The following is a 13,132-nucleotide window of genomic DNA, read 5'->3' on the forward strand; positions in this document are numbered from 1 at the left end:
AAGTCAGAGGTGGGCCACGTTTTCAAAATGTGATTATCCCAGGACACAGCGTCCCTGTCTCATGGCAGGGCTTCCATAGTGCGGTTCTGAAGCCCTCCAGGGCATGGAAGCGCAGCGGAAAGGGTGCCTGGCCGTTTCATCTCCACTCACCCACTCCTGTTCTTAAGCCCTCATCCTCACGATGTGAAGCTGTGTCTAGAACATCCCAGGAAGCTTCCCATCCACAAGTTCCAGTCCAAACTCACTTGCCGTTCCCCACGTTGACAACCTTCCTGCCTGTGAGCACAGTCCACACGGTGTCCTACTGAACGTCTTCACGTTTCCTCTCCACACTGGAATTTGCTCTCTCACCTCCCTCCTTGCCCCAGTCCTGTCCTCCTTCAAGAAGGACATGAAGCCTCTACAGTTCCACAGGGTCACGTGACTTCAGTTAGACATTTAACTGGGGACGCTTCTTCTGCCATGTCACTTGAATTTAGTTACGCACTTACTGGGGACAACTTTTTTGGCACCAGGGACAGGTGGAAGAAAACTTCTCCATGGAGGGGGCTGAGGATGGTTTTTGAAATAAAACTGTTCTACCTCATATCATCAGGCATTAGTTAGAATCTCATAAGGAGCACACCACCTAGGTCCCTCGCACGCACAGGTCACAACAGGGTCCACACTCCCATGAGAACCGAATGCCACTGCTGATCTGACAGGCAGTAATTGTCGCTTGTCCACGACTCACCTCCTGCTGTGGGGCCCAGTTCCTAACAGGCCACGGATCGACACTGATCCTGAGCCCAGGGGTTGGGGACCCATGCCAGAAAAATGAAGAGATTTGGAAAAGGGGGACTGGGATTCCAACCTATCTTTGCTGATGATGAATCATTATCATTGGAGGCAACATTTTGATCCTATGGACCAAACTATGGTATTCTTTAAAATAAAAACACTAATGTGTTCTTCCCTTTTATGATGGATTGAAGGCAGCATTGTGTTACGTCATAGAAGTGTTATTAATTGGATAACTCCTGTAGGCCAGACAGTATTCTCAAAATGCGTAAAGATTTACTGTACTAATATTGGCTAATATGAATTGATGGTACTAAGAAATACTCATCTGTTATGACTAAGTCATATTAATCCCTTTACTCCGTTATCATTACGATTTTTTCAGAAATATACATTAAAAAGAAAAATGAACATTATATCATTTACCTTAACTAAAGTGAAAAATGATTGAGCAACAAGGCTGATGCAAATTCCATACGCTTCATTCATTTCCTATACTCTCTATTTCTCTGAATTCCGCAGTGCCGGCTTCTGTAAGTTCCTTGGCTATTGGTGTTCTGAGCCTAGAACCTGACAGCAGCTGATGCTCCAGGGATACTTGCTGACTGAGAGTCTTATGTGAGCATCATGGACTTCCCTTGGCATAGGCCTTTGTAAAGCCCCTCCTTCTGGGATTTCATGTGAAACACCTGGAATCTGATCTTTTGGTCCACACCCTTTAAGTAGATGAAGTCAAGTTTATTACCAGATGCCATCAGTCCAAATTCCCATTGATCCTCATTATTGAGTAAAGAGATTTATTGCTCTCAGGAAATGGTGGCCTGGATTACTGTTGACTTCTCCACACACTGTGCTCTCAGATAATGATATGGCCAGAAGCATGCACCCATCTGCATCTACAGGTGCATGAGATTGTAGCAAGAACAGGTCCCCAAGAGTGTGATTCATCTTGGGGTCCAGCCCTTCCTATCCAGAAGCAGGATCTGAATGTCTCTAAGGAGGAAAGAGACATGGACTCCCAGGGTGTACAAGTCAGTCCGGTGCAAGACCAGAGATGAGGGGCTTCGGAAATGGAATTCTGTGTTTACACTGAAATGTGTGTCCTTTGGGGAGAACTGAGGCACAGCACAGTGGAACAGAAGAGGAGCTGAAACAGACCACACAGAGTACCTTTGTGGCCCCAAAGTCACTTTGAAATTTCTCTGCTCTAACAGCTCTATCTATGGTGCTGTTTCTTACATAAATTATGGGCCTCTGTATGTGTCATTCATATGCCCAATTGGTACAGATCCTGATAGCCCTCCCTGGGACGGCACAGCCTCCTCAGGGTGAGTGGCAGCAGATGGAAAGGCCACCCTGACTCACAGTACAGAGCATAAACTAACACACGCAAGACTGAATTTTACAAGGTCAGGTGGGAAAGACATAAAACACAGAAATTGACAAAGAAATTTTAAATCTACATAAAAATAACTGTATATCAGAAGAAACCCTATAGAGAATGACAAACTCTAAAAATATTTCAAATATATATGACAGAGTTCATTTCAAACTATATAAAGAGATGCTACCAATCAAAAAATAAATAGGCCAAGAAAGTTAAAAAAAAAAAAGACACTTCAGAGAAAATAAATACAAGTGCTTTTGAGCATTAAATCATTTTGACCCTAGTTTGTAGGAAAAGTGCAAAGCAAGACTCCACTGGGATATCAAATTGTACATAGCACATTGGAAATGATTTTGAAAGCTCTATAATGCATTTATCAGTAGCTTTCAGCCACAAAGTCTAGGAAAACCAAATGAACAGTGGATTCCAAAGTAAGATCATGCTTCTCCTATGTTGTGACACAATCAGATGTGGGCAAACACGAGTGGGTGCAATATTTCAACCGTGGCCTCATGAACCAGAAATCTTGTATCTTCCTGCTCCTCCATCCATATGAAGGAATTATCTTCTTTGTGGTAAAAAGACCACTGTTACTGCAAGTCTAAGAGCTTCCAAGATCCAAAAAGAAGTAAGGAAGAACACATAAAAGAATCACGGAAAAATATAACACAAAAACAGAAATTCATTTCATTACTTTAAAGAGTACCCCTCTTAGGGATTACCTTTTACTGGTCAGAACAGAGCTCACTGGTCACTGAGCTGCAAGACAGTCGAAGCCATCAAGCATTCTTAGAGGAAATATTGCTCCCCTAAACAGAGGCAGGAAGAAAGGGCAATGACAATTGGTAAATATTAGGTTGGTGCAAAAGTAACTGGGGCTTTGGACCATGAATTTTAAATCATTATAATTAGGCTCAAACACAGCAGTGTTAATCCAAATAGGAACCATTATAATCAACACATTTTATCCAACGAGAAATAAGGTTGTTTATACCTGTAGTGTAAAAATCCGTGCTTCCAGATTCAGTGAACTCTTGGAAAGCACTTTCTGCATCCTGCTGGTTGTGAAAGCATTTTCCTTGCAGAAAGTTGTCCAGAGGCTTGAAGAAGTGGTGGTTGGCTGGCAAGAGGTCAGGTGAATACGGCAGATGAGGCAAAACTTCACAGCTCAATTCATTCAGCTTTTGAAGCACTGGTTCTGTGGCGTGCCGTTGGGCATTAGGCAGGTAAGAATTGGGCCCTTTCTGTTGACCAATGCCAGCTACAGGTGCTGTAGTTTTTGGTGCCCATCATGAATTTGCTGAGCATACTTAGCAGATGCAATGTTTTCTCGGGGATTCAGAAAGCTGAATCAGTAGTGGGTGAGACTGGCAGCAGGCCACCACATAGTGACCGTGACCTTATTTTGGTGCAAGTTTGGATTTGGGAAGGGCTTTGGAGCTTCTTCTCGGTCCAACCACTGGGCTGATCTCTGCTGGCTGTCGTATAAAATCCACTTTTTGTTGCATGTCACAAGCCGATCGACAAATGCTTTGTTGTTTCGTAAATTAAGAGAAGACAACACTTGAAAATGACAAGGTTTTAAATTTTCTATCAACTCATGAGGCACCCACTTACTGAGCTTTTTCACCTTTCCAGTTTGCTTCAAATGCTGAACAACTGCTGATCAGCTGACGTTGAGTTCTTTGCAACTTCTCGTGTAGTTGTAAGAGGATCAGCTTCAGTGAATGCTCTCAGCTGGTCGTTGTGAACTTCCAACGGATGGCCGCTATGCTGCTCATCCTCAAGGTCCCCTTTGCAAAACTTCCCGAACCACCACTGCCCTGAGTGTTGGTTAGCTCATTACTGCAGTGGGTCATTAATGCATTGTCCTGGGCCAAATGTGTTTTGATGTTGTGAGTTATCTCTGCCGCTTTATGACCCATTTTCAACTAAAATAAGAAAATTGCTCAAATTTCCATTTTGTCTATCATTTCCACAATAAAATAAATATAAAATAGACAGCAAGTAATAAGATACTAGCAAAAAAAAAATAAAGTGACAAATGTGCATTAAAATGTTCTGAAATGTAACCACATTTATTTAAGAATGTATTCCATTATCAAACAGCAAATTTCAACAATACAAATATCGCAATGACTTTTGCACCAACCAAGGCTTTCTAAAAGAAATTCCACTGGGCGACGGTTGTGGTGATGTCTGCTTTTAGCGCATTGAACAAACTTCGGTGAGGAGAACATAGCAACAACTTCAAAATATTTAAGACACGTTCCTTAACCCAGAAATTCTATTTCAAAAAAATATTAAAAAGATATTGTCATTTATTTGCAAACTGATTACTATAAAATTATACTCATTGCTGTTTAAACCTGTCATAGCAAAGCTTAGAAATACACAGACTATAACAATTTGACATTTTCACAATATAAAAATAGTAAAGTGATGGCATGTGCAAAAGCTGGAATAGTATAGGGTATAATTGCAATGATGCTATACTTGGAGGTTTTTTTTTTTTTTTTTTTTTTTTTTAGACGGACTTTCACTCTTTTTACACAGCCTAGGGTGCAATGGCGCGATCTCGGCTCTCTGCAACCTCCGCCTTCTGTGTTCAGGCAATTCTCCTGCCTCAGCTTCCTGAGTAGCTGGGATTACAGGCACATGCCACCATGCCCAGCTAATTTTTTTTTGCATTTTTAGTAGAGACGGGGTTTCACCATGTTGACCAGGATGGTCTCGATCTCTTGACCTCGTGATCCATCCGCCTCGGCCTCCGAAAGTGCTAGGATTACAGGCTTGAGCCAACGCGCCCGGCGTTCTTGGAGTTTTGATATATTACGTGTACAAGACACGAAGGAAAAAGCAAGTGAGGAAGAACGTGTAAAACTGGGAAGTGGTGGTTTTCAGGAGCAGAACCGCAGGGCTGAGGGAACAGATGGGAGCCTGTTATCCTTTCCACCTGTTGTTCCAGCTGCATGATTCTAGATATAATTTGGGAGGCCGATGCAGGTGGATCACCTGAGGTCAGGAGTTTGAGACCAGCTTGGTCAACATGGTGAAACTCGATCTCCGAAAAGAATACAAAAATTAGCCGAGCATGGTGGGGAATGCCTGTAATCCCAGCTACTGGGGTTGAGGCTCAGGCAGTAGAATTGTTGGAAGTGGAAGGCAGAGGTCGCAGTGAGCCGAGATCACACTACTGCACTCCAGCCTGGGTGAAAGAATGAGACTCTGTCTCAAAAAAAAGGAAAAAAAAAAAAAAAGAAAAAGAAAAACAGATTTTATAATTAAAACAATATCAAAGATTCTAGAAGAGGGCTACGGACATATCAAATGTTTTGATATTTCTTAAAGTACAGATATGTTAATGGTACAAATCTTACAAATGACATTCATTTCTTAAAATTAACCCACCATCTGACTTTGGATTTACTTATTCTTGACCTAGTGTCCTAATGACCTCTTTCGCCTGTAGCCTGAAAAAGTCATTCTGCCCTCTTCACACTGGCCCCAGGAGGAGGCTACACACACTATAACCTCTTCATGAGGGTGGAAATGCCCCTGAGTTCTGCAATGGTTTACCTTTCCACTCCACCGGGTTCAGGTCAGGGGCTCCATAGAGTGGCAGGGCCCATCTTCAGAAAATAAGAGGCATTTGTTCCCCAACTTAATGAATGAAATTGTGGTTTCTTTACATTTTTCAGTATCAAAAAGAAAATATTCAAGTCAACTGCAAACAGCAAAGTAAATCAGGGTCCTCAGCCTCCCTATCAGCTTGGATCCAGTCCAGACACTCTAAACATAAGGTCTCACGGCCACGATGAAAGCTGGGAAAACACCAGAACACAAAAGGGACCTGGAGGGCAAGGGCAGCCCTGCCCCCACCCAGCACATGCACACCTGCTCTCACTGCAGCATCTGTCTCAGCCCTTCTCCCAGCAGACCTATAAATCCACGCTGAGTCCTCACTCCCCACACATCCGCTCCTGCTCTCCCTTCTGCAGGTGACCCCAGCCACGATGAGGACCCTTGCCACCCTTGCTGCCATTCTCCTGGTTGCCCTCCAGGCCCAGGCTCAGCCATCCCTGGCAAGAGCTGACAAGATTGCAGCCCAGGAGCAGCCCGGGGCGAGGACCGTGACTTTGCCATCTCCTTCACACGGGACGCAAGCTCGGATTTTAGAGCTTCAGGTGAGATATTCTAGCATTGCAGAGCTGGGAGTCTACAGGGGAAAAACCAGGCACCTCTCGAATCAGACCCAGCAGCTGGCTTTTTGTAGAGAAGAAAAACCAGGCGCCTCTAGAAGCAGACCCAGCAGCTGGCTGTTTCTCTTTTGTGAACACCTCCCCAGGCCTCAATTTCCTCATTTGCACAGTAAAAGGAAGGAACCAGTTGATATTCCAGGGATGACGTTCCTCCAAAGATGTTTGATTTTCTGACAATTCTGAGACTCACACTTGTTTTATGCTCTGCAGAAACATACTGGGCCATCTCCCCAGCGTCACTGGTGAGAGCCCCACTTTTGAAGAAATACAGTTTACTTTGTCTACTAGGGCAGTTTTAGAAACTGGGGACAGGCCTAAGAGTGTGATCAGATGCCTGAGGGATGGGGCAGGAGCACAAAAAGGTGAGTGAAGGAGAGCAGGTCTCTAATCCTACCTGTGAGCAGCACTGCGGCGTGCATTGATTCCTATTGACTGGGCTGATTTTGCTGCTGCTGTGATGTGGCCACCATGATGAATGTGATCAGCCCAGGAGGTAACTGCACGGGGATTCTCTTTACCACCCCGTCTGACCACAGCCCTAATGCCTGATGCTCTATGTGTCCCCAGGCCCAGGGACCCGCTTGATGTGCTCTTGCAGAATAGGACTCTGTCGCCTTGAAGAAACCGTGTATGGAACTTGCACCTCCGACGGGATCCAGTACAAATTCTGCTGCCTCTGAGCTTGCAGAACAGAAGAAAAGAAGTTCATAACTTGCTTTCGGACCAGGAAGATAACTTTCCTTATGCCTGTACTTGGTCCCTAGCTTCCTTTCTTCATCTCTCATAAAGTCCTTGTAGCAAGTGTTCTGTGTTTGCACCTCTTTAATGTTTGATATGTGTCTAAGTCAGGACTGTGGGAGGCAAGTACCAGAACCCTAAATTCTGCATGTTACACAAAAGACACTTCCAATTCTAGGAACATCGGAGATGAACAAAAGCTTCAGATACACATTGTTAGGAGAGCTCAAATGATGCTGCTCGTCTCCCCATCTATTGCTCTGCCTTTCCACTCTGCCTCATTTTGACTAGATTCAAGCAAAGACCATGCTTAAGTGTTCCCTAAACCATCACTGTCAGCTTCAAGCTTACACAGCCGTAACATTGCTTCTCCTCAGGAAAAGCCAGCACGTTCTTTCCAGAAGTGTTTGAGTTTTCCTGAGCAGTTCTAGATCGCACATCTGCTTTTTAGACCTGACAAAGTATCAGCTCCATGGGAAAAAGAAATCAGTTAAATTGGAACTGGATTTTACAAAGATGTGCTGAGTAGAACAGAAAGCACAGGGCCACCTCGCTGGGATGTCTTCATTAAGAGTATTTTCCAGCCATATCTACTAACATCTAGATTTCATACACACAGAGTTGTCTGCACACGCAGATTTCATACACACAGAGTTGCGTGCACACAATTGCCTATGGCACTGGGTGGCAGGCACTTTCTTGGGTTACCTTAAAGCTGCAGAAAATCTGGTTCTGCCTGGAAAACACTGCTTCTAAGGCATCAGAAAAAGTGAAGAGAGGGACAAGAGTTCTCCAAGTAACCCAAGTCCCTGCTGGTGCTGCAGGGCACTGAGGTTCTAATTCCCAACACATCCTGCACATCAGTGGGTGAGCAGGAAACCACGTCTGGGGAAAGGGAATGAACCAGGAGCGCCCTCCAAGATACTCACTGCATTTGCCATGAAGGCCACAGCGCCCCCTGCTGTCCTGGCTCTCCACCAGGCACTGCACACTTGGGGTCTGCACCTTCCTGAGCCTGTCTTCCTCCTCCATGCCAGGAGGGCAGAGTCACTGCCTAACGCCGGTGTCCCTGAGGGCCAGGCTGACCTCGCTGGGGTGTGATGTGACCCTTCCTCCTGTCTGTCCTACTCTTCCCTGATTCCCACAGACCCCTTGAACCTTTATCTGATGTGTCCTGCAAATGTTCTTTCAGGACATGACGTCACAGCTGGAAGAGTCCAGCGTGAGCCCACTGTATTTACTCTGGATCTGGTAGTTGCTGTTGGTGAATTAAAGCTACATGTTTGGGGGAAAAGGCTATATTCAAGACACAGCTACTCTAAGCAGGTGGTCACTGTTAAAATGCCACAGGGAGTTTGAGTAAGACAGAAAGATTACAGGCTTTAAAGAAAGGACGGTGTCTCAAAGGGCTAATCACCATTTATGGCTAAATTATCTCATGACCCAGACACTGCTGCGAACACCAGCATCAACAGCAAATGCCCAGAGTCTAGGAGAAGGATACTGCTGTTTTCCACATCCACCCCATTCAGATTCTGAGCAGGTCTTGGTCCTGGAATGAGGCTCTGCCTGTCTGAAGAGGCCGCTCAGGGGTCCAGGTATCCCTTTGACACAATACACAGCTGGGGAGCCCAATGCAGGTCCCAGGGAGGACACACTAGGTCTGTGTCTGACAGAGAAATGATCTGAGCTCTTCCTCTTCTTTAGACTGTGACGTAAACATATTGGGATTCATGGCATGAAGGCCAGGAGCTTTCACTGGTTTCTAAGAGTTGCCATTGATTCAAAGTCATGCAGTCATAAGTTACTTTCCATATTTTTCCAAACTGTCCTGTGGGCCGGGCTGACTCCATCTGGGGACATCTGCACTTCCCGCAGAAGGGCACCCATCTCACTGCCCAGAACTGGGGTTTTCAGCTACAATTCTACCTTGTCACTGAGATGTTCTCCGTTTCTCAATTTTAAATTGCAGTTATTTCCCCCTAGTGACCTCCAGCTAAGTGTAAAATTGTAACCATCTCACCTTCTGTACATTTCATGTATTCTGTGTAACATTTATGTCTATACAATAGAAGGTGAGAGGCATGTTTCACTCATGGTTATACCACAGTGCATAGAGAACTGCCTAACATATAAGGGGATCAATAAATTCATTATGAATAAGTGAATTATAATCATTATCATATAATTATATAAAATTGTATTATTATCAGTAAACTGCATAGGAATAAACAAACCTACTGAGGCAAGGCAGTCTATGTGTCTAGTGCCTGTAATAGCAAACCTTTACAAAACAAATTAAAAGCATGGAAGTCTGAAATGTAGAAAAATATCCTGAAAGAAATGTGGCTTCATGAAGCATTTGGACTTTAGGAGAAAGACGGAGATCATTTTGTCTTGCAGTGGCAATAAAGGATTTCATGGTGACACATGAAGACACTGAAAGTGTGGACAGGTTAGAAGAAGGGGCAGAGCAGCACGTTCAGTGCAGAGAACAGCATCCTGTCCTCAAGCCAAAGCGGCGTCTCCCATCTTCAGCCCCTGGAGGCTGTGGCCACATTAGAGGGGACCTTAGGCCACTGGTGCCTGTCACCAGATCTCCAGCTGAACAGCAGATGCCGCACCCCTGCTTGACACAGGCTGTGGCCCGCACTCCCTTGTTCCTGGGCCATCACCTCTCAGCACATGGACTTCACTGGGCCCCTCCCACCACAGCCAGTACCTTCTGCTGTGCAGAAGCAGACACACATCCACTGAACTTCCAGTGACTCTTCAAACCAAGAGCCTTGGTGTAGCTGGTGCTCTCTTGCTGTGACATTTCCCTCTTGGAAACCATCCAACATCATCGACTATGACATAGGCTCCCACTTCCAGGCAGCAGTGACTCAGGAATGGGCCTCACAGCATGACACTTTAGGGAACTCTCACTTGACCCGTCACCCCCAAGCCGCCAGCCTCCTCAAGCAGCACAGTGGCCTCTTAAAGTCATTCCGATTCAAGCTGTGGCATGGGCTATGGAACCCCAAGGGGACCAAGCTCCTTCCGAGAGTCCTAACTGTCTTCACTCTCTACCTCACGGCCACCAGCGCCTCAGCACAATTAGGCCAGACCCACCATGGTGAACACCTTGGTAATCACGGAAGAGTCAGGTGTTTTTTCTGTTACAGATAACATCACTCACATTTTCTCCAATCATGAGAACGCCTCTTATTGTCATGAGAGGTCCATCATTTCAACATCCATCATTTACTGGATGATGCACTGTGGATGGATAGCATGCTATGATCCCCTGAGGACTGAGGCCCAGGCCCAAATGCACCCAGCAGGCCCAAAATGCATCTTCTGCACCAGCCTCCCATCTTGACATGCTGCTTCCAGCAGAAGCTCCAGTTCTGACTACTTGGAAAGGTAGCTCATGTCTCCCTCTCACCCTTCCCTGGAGGTGGAGGGATTACAGCTCCCAGACCCGGGCACGGACTGAGTGACTAGACCAAGAGAAACCTTCACACTAGTGCACACAGACTACATTAGCTGATGACCACATGGAAGTAGCATTCCCAAACGTAGCCTGTGTAATGGTGGAGAACGACTCTGAAGAAATGTTGGTGAAAGGTTACTCCATGATGGATGTCAATATTGAAGCATCTGGAAGTAAGCCCTGAGTGATAAGATGTCGGTGCTCTACCTGATAAGATGTCTGGCATCTTATGTTCCCATGGCTGTGGGGCTACTGTCAGACTCAGGATTCAAAGTCCAGAAGTTGCTAGAACAGAACTGCCCTGGTCAGAACTTGTACCCCAGGCTGGAAAGCTGGGGAGTGCTGGAATCCTGTGAACGTCTGTGCCCCACATGCCATCAGACCTCAGTCCAAAGCTGGCAACTCTATCCTTAGGCATCGAATGGGTCCAGTGGCATTGAGCTGAAACACCAGCAGCCCTCACAATCACAAATAACAGTTTAAAGACCAGCTGGCGGGCCGGGCACAGTGGCTCACCCTGTAATGCCAGCACTTTGAAAGGCCAAGGCACGTGGATCACCTGAGATCAGGAGTTTGATACCAGCCTGACCAACATGGAGAAACCCTGTTTCTACTAAAAACACACAATTAGCTGGGTGCAGTGGCCCATCCATGTAATCCTTGCTACTGGGGAAGCAGAGTCAGGAGAATTGCTGGAACCTGGGAGGCAGAGGTTGCAGCGAGTTGAGATTGTGCCGCCGAACCTGGTCAACAGGAGTGAAACTCTGTCTCAAAATAATAATAATAATAATAATAATAATAATAATAATAATAATAATAGCGTAGGTGGCCCTCCCAAGGAATGCCCAGGTGTGAATTCAAACTGACTAACAACACTGCAGCCCAAACCCAGACTGCAGTTGCACATTGGAGCCTCACGTGCAGAGACAGCTTGCAGAATGATCATGGGCTCGTGGATGTGCATGTGCTCTGGTGTATAAGGGTTGTGGATGGAAACATCCCACGCCACTAAGAAAAACACAGCCCAAGCTTTGGCTGAATGCTTCCCTGAAGGCTGAAGACCCACAGGGCTGACAGCCTGTGCCACAGCAGCAGTAAAGCGAAAGCCCAGACCCCTACTTCCCTTCATGGTTGGACACCTGGGAAGGCCACCACCATGGGAAGAGTCATTTGTTTCAGACAACAGTGCCCCTGCCCAAGGAGTCGTCAAGGGAAGCAATGGCCTTGCTGGAACTGGAGACACCAAGGACCCTCGCCTTGACTGTGGGGTCAGGAACAAAGCAGCCTCTCCTCACTGCTGTAGGATACTCCTTACTCCTCACTGCTGTGTTCCCCACCTCAGCACACGGTGCTGCTTTTCGGCACATACTCCGACCCTTGCCATACCACTTCCTTAGATCAGCCTTTGTTGGGCGCTCTGCAAATGACCCAATGCAATGGTATTTTCCTGAGATCGACATTGGCCTTCAGTGTGACTCCATGAGCTCTATCGCCAAAAGCAAAAAACCAAAGGGCCTAGGTCAGATCGGAGGCTACCCTACAAGTTAGGCAAAACATATGGACATCTGAGACTTATGTGCAACAGCACCACAGCCAAATCTAACCGGCTCTCCCAGTAATGGCTCTCTCATGTGTTACTGAGAAAATGTCTATGGATTGGAATGTTCTGTGTGCAGGAGGCTGGTCCAGGTTTGACTTCTGCAGGTCACTGGATGTTCCCGCAACCTTGGAACCTTCCCCACATATACACCACCGCTTCACATTTTTTCTCTATACCCCCATCCACTGGGTCCTTACAGGGCACCTACTAATGCCCTAGAACCTAAAACCATTTCATGGTCCCACTTCCTCAAATAGCTGTAATTTGTGCCTCTGCTGGGATGAGACCAGTGCCCACTTCCTCAAATGGTGAAATTCCTGGGCCAGCTGTAGGTCAGGAACTCACAGCTTCCTCAGAGTGACAGCCAACCCCACTGCTCTGGAACAGGGACCACCCCTAATGACACCTGAGACGCCTCATCACATCTTAAGATGACAGAAAACACTTTAACTCTTATTGGTAGACAATTGTTTAGTCTTGAAGCACCTTACTGCCAGGCCAGAAGGTAAGTGTTCCCCCTAGGAAACCATGTGCTGCATGCACGTGCTCAACCCAGGAGAGTCCAACAAACCTGACCCGCTCTCCAGCCTCACCCAGATGTTCACCACATCTCCGCTTGGCTGAATGGCTTTGGTGTGTTTTTATGGTTAGACCCCAGGACCCGCAGAGGCTGACTGAGAGTAAATTCCCAAAACCTCCTCACCGTGTAGGCTGGTGCTTTTTCCCTAGTCCTTACAGAGTGTGCACTATAACAGGCAAGCTGGCCCTTCCTGGTGGTTTTAAACATTCATAGGTCATGGTACTTGAGCCTCAGCTACCAGCACAGGCATCCCAGGGTCAGTATCTTAGGAGTCATGGAGAATCCATAGGTGGTTGCTGCCTGGGCC

The 13,132-nt window shown here is 46.2% G+C and overlaps 2 long non-coding RNA genes across 2 annotated transcripts in view; one reads left to right on the forward strand and one right to left on the reverse strand.

Annotated features, from left to right (window-relative positions):
• Positions 1-13,132, reverse strand: part of LOC141580885 (uncharacterized) — a 135,065-nt gene that overhangs the window by 83,321 nt on the left and 38,612 nt on the right. The window lies entirely within an intron of this gene.
• Positions 6,054-7,233, forward strand: LOC141580979 (uncharacterized). Its single transcript, XR_012513389.1, has 2 exons — positions 6,054-6,354; positions 6,997-7,233. It is a non-coding gene; the product is annotated as an uncharacterized LOC141580979 (long non-coding RNA).

Source organism: Saimiri boliviensis, chromosome 13 (assembly GCF_048565385.1).
Source record: "Saimiri boliviensis isolate mSaiBol1 chromosome 13, mSaiBol1.pri, whole genome shotgun sequence".
Lineage (NCBI taxonomy): Eukaryota > Metazoa > Chordata > Mammalia > Primates > Cebidae > Saimiri > Saimiri boliviensis.